We start from the raw sequence: 11,413 nt of genomic DNA, 5'->3' as shown, positions 1-11,413 counted from the left end.
ATAGGATTGAAACATACATATAATTGTACATATAATTGTATATATAATTGTATTGTGTAGAAGAATGAGGTTTATATAGAGGTTAAGGATGATGTATTAAGTTTTTGTATCACGAGAAACAAATTGTTAGGAATATTTACTCTGGAATGCCACGTATGTCCATTTTTGTTTTAATTGTATTATAAATAAAAAACTTTTATATATATATAAAAAAATAAGATAGATCCACCTGAAAAGAAAACAAAACAGGTATAAAAGTTAGTCTGGCTTGTTAGGATACTCTGTGTGAAACTTCTTTCATAGCTTCGGGGCTCTGACATGACGTTTATGGATCCACTCGTTTTGTGAGGCAGGGAGGTGTTTCCATGCTACTAGGTACTGAGTTGCTCCATGATATCTCCTAGAATCTAGGATTTCCTTTATCTCGAAGTGTTGTTCACCCTCCACCATGATTGGAGGTGGTGGTGGGGATTTTTTGGCCGTAACGATGACTGATGCTCTCTTTTCAGCAAGCTGCAATGAAAAATTGGGTGTATTTGCCTGAGATTTTTGGGTAATTCTAATTCTACTGTTACTGGGTTTATGATTCTTTTAATTGGAAAAGGTCCTATATATTTTGGTCCAAGTTTTTTACAGGGTTGTAGGGACTTTAGGTATTTTGTAGATAAGTACACCATTTCTCCTATAATGAATGGTGTAGGCTCAACCCTTTTTTTATCGACTTGTGCTTTGTATGCCTGCCTGGCTTCATCTAGTGCTTTTCTAACTATTGGCCAGGTGTTTTGTAATTGTTCCATCCATTCTTTCAGTGATGGGATTGCCTGTTCATTTGGGATTACTTCTGGCATGGGGTTGAAACTTTGATCGGTGGCTATTTGAAAAGGAGTGTAACCTGTGCTGGAGTGGACTGCATTATTGTAGGCAACTTCGGCAAAAGGGAGTAGGTCCGTCCAATCGGACTGTTGGAAATTAATAAAGCATCTTAAATATTGCTCAAGTACTGAGTTTGAATGTTCCGCTTGTCCATTCGACTGAGGGTGATGGCTAGATGTCAGTCCCTAAGAGGGATAAAAATTCCTTCCAAAATGCAGATGTAAATTGCAGTCCCCTATCAGAGATGATGCGTTGGGGTGCCCCATGCAATCTGTAAATATGCTGGTGGAAAAGTTTCGCTAAGGCTTTTGCGGTGGAATCTTTTGGCAAGGGATAAAGTGCACCTGTTTGGAAAACAAGTCCATGACCGTCCAGATAACAGTATTCCCATTGCTTTCTGGTAATTCCACTATAAAATCCATGGCTTTTTCCCTCCAGGGGGCTGAGGGATTTGCCACTGTTTGTAACAGTCCGGGCGATTTCCCTTGCAACCTCTTGGCAGTTGCACACTTTGGGCAGCTGGCCACGTAACTTTCTATGTCCTTTTTTATGGATGGCCACCAAAATTGCCGTTTAATTAAGTGTAATGTTTTTACAAATCCAAAATGCCCTGCTGTTTTTGTGTCATGGCAAAGCTGCATGAATGTGACTCTTTGGGTTTTTAGTATATATAACTTTTCCCCCACCCAAGGTAGCCCGTCTATCATGGTGCACACGTGTTTATTTTTCTGGAACCATTCATCTGTTTTCAAACTTTTCCGGAATTCAATTCGTTTGGCTGCCCAGCTGTGGTTTTAATTTAACTTCGGCTCTGGTGATTACTGGCGCTGCCAGTTGTGATTCTACCATCATCGGTTTAGAGATGGTGGTTTGCGTGCTGTTATATTGGGGCATGCGAGTTAGTGCATCTGCCAGGAAGTTCTTTCCACCCGGCAAATGCTTGAGCGTAAATTGGAACTGGTGAAAATGCTGGGACCAGCGGGCTTGCTTGGGGTTGAGCTTCCTGGGTGTTTTCAGGGCTTCCAAATTTTTGTGGTCTGTCCACACCTGGAAAGGGATTTTGTTGCCTTCAAGGAACTGGTGCCACGTGAGTAATGACCAACGTATCCCGTATGCCTCTTTCTCCCACACGGGCCAACGCTGTTCCGTTTCCGTGAGTTTCTTGGATGTATACACACAGGGTTGCAATACCCCTTCATCGTTTTCTTGTAATAGTACAGCCCCCACTGCCACATCACTTGCATCCACCTGTATTACGAAGGGCTTATCCATGTCTGGGTGCCTCAGTACTGGTTCGGCAGAAAAAAGTCTCTTTAATCTCTCAAACGCTGCTTGGCACTCCATTATCCATGTTAGTGGCTGGCTAGGTTTTACTGAGGATGCTCCCTTCGTTTTTAGTAAGTTCATGAGGGGCAGGGCTATCTGGGCAAATGAGGGGATGAATTGGCGGTAAAAGTTTGCGAAGCCCAGGAAACTTTGCAGTTGCTTTCTTGTGCGGGGTGGTGCCCATTCTAATACTGCTCTGACCTTCTCTGGGTCCATTTCAATGCCCGGTGGGGATATGCGATAACCTAGGTAGTCTATCCTTTCCTGGTGGAATTCGCATTTTGAGAGTTTGGCATATAGGTGGGCGGCTCGCAGTTTCTTTAAAACTGCTCTGACTAGGTTGACATGTTCCTCTTTTGATTCGGTGAAGATAAGAATGTCGTCTAAGTAAACCAGGACCCCCTTAAATAGGTGCTCCCTTAGAACGTCATTGATTAATTGCATAAATACTGCGGGGGGGGGCCTTTCCGGGGAGTTTTCTCCCTTCCCTGCTCCGTCGTCTGACATAGTAATTTTTGCAAAGTCCCCCGGCAAGGTTCTCCCTTCCAGGTGGACTAATTCTGCAGGTCCTGTCTAATGTAAAGACCCACCCCACTTTGCATCTTAAGAAGACAGAACTCTTGGAATATTTCTTCCAACAGGCATCTTTATTAAGAGAAAATGGTTGCAGGCATTCTAGACAGGACCTGGGGCCCAAGCCCTCCCATTCAAGGTTTAAGTGGTCCCAAGCAGCACCCACACCCCACCGTTCTTCCAGTGACAATCCCAGGCGTTACATTTCCACCCCCTTTTTCCTCACGGCCGGCGGAAGGGAGACTTCAGAGAGGAGTACATGAAAGGTGATGGGCCCTATTGTTATGGTTAGTCCTTTCGGTGATATCCACATTCAGTCTCTTTGAAGTTGTAATGAAGGAAGTGAGAGCCATAAAACCCCTTTGCTCATCCCCCTTCCCCTTCATAGTATGATAGAATCCAGAGAGGGCAGAAATGGGGTTTTCCATCATCGATAACTAGAGATGAAATATAATTGGATTCTGACAGAAACCATACGAGTGTCTAGACTGGGAAAGAGTTCCGTGCTAGGTCTAATTTTATACATCATGTGCTTGTACACATGGGAAAAATCATTTAAGTGCCCTGAGTGTGGAGGGTTCTTCTGGAAATATTCCATTTTTACCGCACAGAGGAAAATCTGCATGTAGCCCCAAGTGATGAGTGTAGAGAAGGTTTGAATTTCGTTTCTAATGTCCCATTGTAAGTCCTGCTGAGAAATTGACTAATTTAAGTACAAAGAATTTGCCAAATTTTGAACCCATATGTCATTCTAAGTGGGATGAATTTATTAAATAATACTGTATGCTTTCCCCCTTTTTTATTTTATTTCTTGATATAAGTAATATAATACTGTTGAAATGGCTTAGATGAAGGAAATGTTTTAGATAATTAAATGTGTTTGAATTTAGGGAAATTATAATGTATAAAAAAGAAAAATGTTTTGAATAAGAGTTAAAGGATTAGATGACTAGACACATTAAATGGAATATTTAAAGATTAAATATATTTTTAATTATGTTTAAAAAGAATAAGAAATTTGGTGGGGTGAATATATATTAGCAAGAGGAATATATATATTTTAAGTAGTATTTTACTTTTTATGTTTCTTTACTATTGCTATCCTTTCCTTTTGTTTACAGTTTTTACCTTTTTTTAAAGAAATGTAAAATTGTGGAGATGGGAAAAATGGATTTAAATCTTTAAATGTAATTAACTGTTGAGAAGATCTTAACCAGCAAGAATACCTTGAACTTTATGGGAGAAACAAATTTAAATATGGACTGTAACAGGATATAAGATGATTAGATAGAAAAGAAATATTATATTGATGTGATCATTATTTCTAGGAATATTGGGGAAAAATTATGTATGTAACTGTTATTTATCGAAAGATAAAGGCCAACAATACATATCTGGCTATCAGCAGGAGTTAATGTATATTTACCTTAGCAGAAATAGTGCAATTTGCAGATTGAGCATTATAGAATGTAGAAACGCAACATATAGAGTTTCAGCCTTCTGCACTCTGGGTACCTTCCAGATTTTGAGGCCAGAATTTCCCAGCCAGCATATCCTTTGCACAAAATGTTGTGTCCTGAGCCTGCAAAAGGCAGGCTCGGGACATTGCAAGAGTCCCGGGCATTTGCAGAAGCTGCCCGGGACCAGACTGAGTGGCGCCGACATTGTGTGCATGCGCAAGGTGGGAAAAGACCGCCTCATGATTGGTTGAACTTGCCCAAGGATTAGAAGGTATAAATAGAGGCCTGCGTGCCTCTGCTCAGGTTGTTCGTGTTATGGAAGCAGAGAATAAAGACTTGTTAGAAATGCTTCGTGTCAAGCGCCATTATTCTCCGAACTTAACACTGGCGACGAAGGTGGGATCCAGTCTATACAGCTAGGGAAGCTTGAAGACTCACCCAAAGAAGTCCGGAAGAGAAAACGGCGTGGAAGTCAGCGTTATCCTGCCAGTACAAAATCGCTGGAGGGTGCGTGCGGCTGAAGAAGAAGATGACCTGATCCTCGATCATGGCGAAAGTTGGGCGTTTAGCGGAATTTGACGTCTCTCACCCCGAGAGGTGGGAATCTTATGTGGCAAGAGTCGAGACGTATTTCCGCATAAACCAGATTTGGGAGGAAGGCTTAAAGGCTGCCACATTGTTGTGCGTTTGTGGGCAAGACGCCTTTGAGATCACCAAGAGCTTGATCGCCCCGGATTCGCTGGAAACGGTATCATACTCCGACCTGAAGAAAACTTTAAAGGAACACTTCCAGCCCAAGCAATCTGTCATGGCTTGGAGACACACATTTCAACAGAGAGATCAGCAAGTTGAATCAGCAAAAGAATACGTTGCGGCCTTGAGGAGAGCAGCTAAACCGTGCGACTTCAAGGACTTAGAGGAAAGACTGCACGATCGTTTTGTGTGCAGACTGAGGAGCACAGAATTACAGCAGAGACTGTTCGCCAGGGAAGATGTCTCCTTCCAAGATGCTCTGCGAGAGGTTTCGGCTGAAGAAGCTGCAGGTGGGGCAGTCAAGAACATGCGGCCTAAACGAAACGTTCCAGAGACTGCCACTATTCACAAGGAAGATGTGCGCGAGGAATCGGAAGAAGATCCTGAAGAAGAGGTGGACAAGCTTCACCAAGCAGCTGGGAGGAGGTCCAAAGATCGTCAGGACAAGGGCCCAGCTGAGCTTCGTTGCCTCGGATGTGGTGGACGCCACAAGCGAGCGGAATGTCGGTTCCGTTCCGCCATCTGCCGAGCGTGCGGAAAGAAGGGCCACATCGCTGCGGTCTGCCTGGGTCGACAGAAGGTACAACCGAAGGAAGAATTGAACCTGAAAGGTACCAGGGTGCCCAGCCAAAACAGGGTGGGGTTCTGTGCAACACGCCAGAACATTTTAAGAATAGGCACACACAAACCCCTTAAAAAAGAAACTAACACTTAAAGTGAAATTGCAGGGAGTTCCACTGTCGATGGAACTTGACACGGGGTCTGCCCTATCCATAATCTCCCTCAATACATTTCACAAAATCTGCAGCAGTAGTGGCCAGAGAGTTTCGTTGAGGCCCTCTAATGTAATCCTTACGGATTTCCAAAATTCTCAAGTGTGCGTTAAGGGGGAGGCCACCCTTAGGGTACAGTACAAGAATTTTGCAGGCCCCCTAGACGTGTTGGTTGTGGGGGGTGAGCGAACGAGTCTCATTGGACTCGACTGGTTTGAGGCCTTGGGAATTCATGTAACAGGGTTAAATAAATTGCAAACACAGACCCTTGCAGACGTATGCAAGGAGTTTGCAGATGTGTTCAGTTCTGAACTAGGGTCCTACACAGGACCTCCTGTTTCACTTAAGTTAGATCCAATGGTACAGCCCATCAGGGTTAAGCCTAGGAGGGTACCATTTGCTCTAAAGAGTAAGATTGACGCTGAACTGGACAAGTTGCTCCAGCAAGGCATTCTAGAGCCTGTAGATTCCAGCCCGTGGGAAACCCCCATTGTAACGCCTTTAAAGGCAAACGGGGACATCCGGATTTGTGCTGACTACAAGTGCACACTAAACAAGGCCCTACAGCAACATGCTTATCCTGTGCCTGNTTTTTTGCTAAGCTTGATCTGGCTCAGGCATATCAACAGCTGCCTGTTGATGATGCTGCAGCTGAGGCCCAAACTATTGTCACCCATCGTGGGGCTTTCAGGGTGAAGAGGTTACAGTTTGGGGTGAATGTCGCTCCTGGCATTTTTCAGAGTGTAATGGAAAACACCCTGAGGGGTATTCCTGGTGTCTGTCCTTATTTTGATGACGTTCTCATCGCAGGAGACTCTCCACAAGTGCTGGCTGAGCGTTTAAAGGCTGTTTTGCTTCGTTTCCGGAGAGCAGGTCTTAAACTAAAACAGGACAAATGTAAGATTGGTGTGCAATCCACTGAGTTCCTAGGTTTCAAGATAGATGCACAGGGTATACACCCGTCTGATGCTAAGCTCAAAGCTATTCTGAAGGCTCCAAGCCCCAAGTCTAAGGGCGAATTGCAAGCCTTTTTGGGTTTATTGAATTTCTATCATGCTTTTCTACCTCACAAAGCTGCTATTGCTGAACCTTTGCACAGACTTCTCGACAAGAATGCGTGTTGGCGCTGGACCAAAGTCCATGAGGCCAGTTTCAATGAGGTTAAAGACTTGCTTACATCCAATGCGGTGTTGGCTCATTTTAATGAGCAGTTGCCAGTGTGTCTGGCTTGTGATGCCTCACCCTACGGTGTGGGCACTGTTCTTAGCCATTTGACGGCTGATGGGACTCAGGTCCCTGTGGCTTACTACTCTAGGACCTTATCTGCTGCTGAGCGCAACTATGCTCAAATTGACAGGGAGGCTTTGGCTCTGGTGGCTGGCATTAAAAAGTTCCATGACTTTATCTATGGCCGCCATTTTATGGTCTTCACTGACCACAAGCCTTTGCTGGGGCTATTCACTACCTCCAAACAAACTCCTCATATCCTATCCCCTCGTATGCTGCGTTGGTCCATCTTCCTTTCAGCTTATGACTATTCACTGGTCCATAAGCCTGGCAAGGAAATGGGTCATGCAGATGCTTTAAGTAGGCTGCCATTACCTACTGTAGAGCCTGATCCCGCTCCTGCTGTACACATATTGTCCATTCAGGAGTTGCCTGAATGTCCCCTCAATGCTAGGGATGTGGCTGCTGAAACTGCCACTGACCACACGCTCAAATGCGTGCTGTCATGGGTTTTATCTGGGTGGCCTGACAGGTGCCCTGCAGAGGATTTTCAACGTTTTTGGGTTAAGAGGCACGAGTTGTCCACTGTCAATGGCTGCCTCCTCTGGGGATCGAGAGTTGTGATCCCGGCCTCATTGAGGGCTAGAATCTTAATTTCATTACATGAAGGCCACCCTGGAATTGTCAGGATGAAGGCGCTTGCACGCAGCCATCTGTGGTGGCCTGGCATTGACCGGGCCATCGAGTCCCAAGTCCATGGGTATCATGCCTGCCAACAGTCCAGGCCTGAAATGCCCCAGGCCCCTGTACACAGGTGGGAGGAAACACACACTCCATGGTCTAGAATACATGTAGATTACGCTGGGCCCTTTCAGGGTCAATTTTTCCTGGTTGTTGTTGATAGCCATTCCAAATGGCTATCTTCTACCACAGCCGCCAAGACTATTCAAGTGTTGAGAAACATTTTTGCTGCACACGGGTTGCCAGATGTTCTAGTGTCGGATAACGGTCCTCAATTTACTTCTACTGAGTTTCAGGGATTTCTTCGGACCAACATGATCCGCCACGCTACTTAGGCTCCCTTCCATCCTTCCACCAATGGTCTGGCTGAACGGATGGTCTGCATCACCAAGGACGCCCTCAAGAAGCTGACTTACGGCAATTGGCATCACAGGTTGGCTGACTTTCTTCTGGCACATCGTACTACTCCGTGCACTGCCACAGGTAAGTGCCCGGCCGAACTCCGCTGGGGTCGTCGGCTCGTGACTAAATTGGACAGGCTGCATCCGGAACGTGTAGCTGCACAGGTATCTCAGCCACACCCACCACGGGTCCTACGTGAAGGTGATCATGTCTGGGCCAAGAATTACGGGCCTGGCCACCTCTGGGTCCCGGCTGTGGTCTGCAAAGTCTCGGGGCCTCTGTCCTACGAGGTGTCCCTGACAGACGGCCGCGTGCTTCGCCGCCACATTGATCAACTACGTGTGAGGCGGGACTCGCCTATGGTTCCTTCTCAGTCTCCTCTAGGGGGGGAGGAGGAAGGGGAAATGCATTCTGGGAATCAAAATCAACAGCCAACGATGGCTGTGGGGAGTGAATCGGGTACTCAACACCCAAGCGCCACAAGTGCTTCAGGTAGCAGTTCTTGGGAAAGGGGGTACACAGACACCCACACACACACTCCAGCCTGGGAGTCCCACCGGTGGCAGACTAATTATCCACCCCTAGCAAGCAATACTCCAGACACGGAGAATACCTGGGAGCATACTCACAACTCACAACATGCAAGAGAGCAGGCAAAACAAAGGGGAAACACGTCCCTTGCTGAAATGGCTCATAGAAGAATGTCCTCACGCATCAGGGCTAACAGGGAGGCATCCCTAGACCCCATCACTACAGAAACGAGCCAGGGAAACCACACTCCGTCAGGAAACACGGAAATTAGTCCAGAGGGGTTAGAAAACTCCATAGAGGGTAGGTCAACCAGGTTTAGCGATCAACAGGGCCCTGACTGCTCGAGTATAGGAGACGGGCAGGAAAGTCAGACTGAAGTCACCAGTCATCCACAGGGCACTTCACCAAGTGCAAGAAGCAACGGGAAAAACAATACAAACTCCCCAGGTCCGAGAAGGTCGCTCAGGGTGAGAGGCCCTCCCAAATACCTAGCCGATTACGTAAGGTGAACAGGTACATAGCAATAGCTAATCTAAAGGTACAAGCTGGTTGACTCTAAGGAAACAAGGTTGGGGGGCCACTGGGTCTGGTTCAAAGGAACAGTCCCACACCTTATACACTGTGTGACATTAACTCATTATTGATTATATTACCATCACTAGGATGGCGTCCATGTGGGCGCAATCTTATTTCATCCAGGGGAAAGGGGTGTTGTGTCCTGAGCCTGCAAAAGGCAGGCTCGGGACGTTGCAAGAGTCCCGGGCATTTGCAGAAGCTGCCCGGGACCAGACTGAGTGGCGCCGACCTTGTGCGCATGCGCAAGGCGGGAAAAGACCACCTCATGATTGGTTGAACTTGCCCGGGGATTAGAAGGTATAAATAGAGGCCTGCGTGCCTCTGCTCGGGTTGTTCGTGTTATGGAAGCAGAGAATAAAGACTTGTTAGAAATGCTTCGTGTCAAGCGCCATTATTCTCCGGACTTAACACAAAATATCTGTGAGTCATAAGCAATGTTTCTCTGTGGTCCCAGTAAGCTGCTGAAGCCTCTAAAAATACATTGTAAAAAAATACACAGGTTGTAGCTGCTGTAATCACCCTGCTGTGATCTTATCTTCTTGCAGGTGCCTACTTATTACCCTGATGGTAGTAGCACCAAGATGCTGTCAAAATAATAATACTAATACTAATACTAATACTAATACTAATACTAATACTAATACTAATACTAATACTAATACTAATACTAATACTAATAATAATAATAATAATAATAATAATAATAATAATAAAGTTGGAAGGGACCTTGGAGGTCATCGAGTCCAACCCCCTGCTCAGGCAGGAAACCCTATACCATTTCGAACAAATGGCTGTCCCTTAGTAAGCATGACTATGTGGTGATACTTCAGAGAACTCATATCACGTATGAGTATCCAGATTGTGTGAAAGTATCATTGAAAATTCCCATCTCGTGAGACAACAGAGACCTCACACAGGAGAGAAACCCTTGGAATGTCCTGATTATGAAAAAGGTTTCAGTCAAAATTCAAACTTGGTGAGACAAAGAGAACTGTCATAGGATAGGAACTCTTTAAATGTCATGATTGTGAAAAACATGTCAGTCAAAATTCCAACATGGTGATACACCAGAGGGCTCACACAGGAGGGAAACCCTTTGAATGTCCTGATTGTGGGAAAAGTTTCATTCAAAATTTCTACTTTGTGAAACACCAGAGGACTCACACAGGACAGAAATCCTTTGAATGTCCTGACTGTGGGAATAGTTTCAGTCAGAATTCCAGCCTGGTGAACCACCAGAGGACTCACAAAAAGAGAGAAACCCTTTGAATGTCCTGATTGTAGAAAAAGTTTCATTAAAAATTACCACCTCATGATACACAAGAGGACTCACGCAGGAGAGAAACCCTTTAAATGTCCTGATTGTGAAAAAAGTTTCAGTCAATATTTCAACAGAGTGAGGCACAAGAAGACACAAACAGGAGAGAAACCCTTTGAATATCCCAATTGTGGGGAAAGTTTCATTAAAAATTTCTACTTTGTGAAACACTAGAGGACTCACACAGGAGAGAAACCCTTTGAATGTTCTGATTGTGGGAAAGGTTTCAGTAACAATTCCAGCCTGGTAACACACCAGAGGACTCACACAGGAGAGAAACTCTTCGAATATCCTGATTGTGGTAAAGGTTTCAGTAACAATTCCAGCCCTGTAACACACTAGAGGACTCACACCGGAGAGAAACCCTTTGAATGTCCTGATTGTGGGAATAATTTCAGTCAGAATTCCAGCCTGGTGAAACACCAGAGGACTCACACAGGAGAGAAACCATATGAGTGTCCAGACTGCGAGAAAGATTTCAGTACTAAGTCTAACCTTATAAATGATATGCATATACACACAGGAGAGAAACCATTTAAATGCCCCGAGTGTGAACGGTGCTTTAGGAAACATTTCACCCTTATCACACACAAGAAAATCCACATGAGGCCCAAAATGATGAGTGTAGAGAAGGCTTGAATTTCACTTCTATTGTCCCATTGTAAATCCAGCTGAGAAATTGACTATTTGACTACAAAGAATTTGCCTGATTTTTTTTTTGTAGTCAATTATGTCATGGTATTAGACAGGAAAGAGGAAAGAAATAATTGGAAATATTTGTTTGATAATGGCTATATAGACAGCAGCAGCAGAAGTTGCTGGATATTTGTGCAATTCTGTAAAAATCTTTTTGGGAGTGT

At 44.9% G+C, this 11,413-nt stretch overlaps 1 pseudogene; it reads left to right on the top strand.

Moving 5' to 3' along the window:
• Positions 1-11,192, top strand: part of LOC107297323 — a 26,076-nt pseudogene extending 14,884 nt beyond the window's left edge.
• The last annotated feature ends 221 nt before the right edge of the window (positions 11,193-11,413 follow it).

Source organism: Protobothrops mucrosquamatus, unplaced genomic scaffold (assembly GCF_001527695.2).
Source record: "Protobothrops mucrosquamatus isolate PMUCROS unplaced genomic scaffold, P.Mucros_1.0 scaffold3233, whole genome shotgun sequence".
Taxonomy (NCBI): Eukaryota; Metazoa; Chordata; class Lepidosauria; order Squamata; family Viperidae; genus Protobothrops; species Protobothrops mucrosquamatus.
Note: the sequence above shows the minus strand (reverse complement) of the source record. Positions and strands in the feature narration are given on the sequence as shown.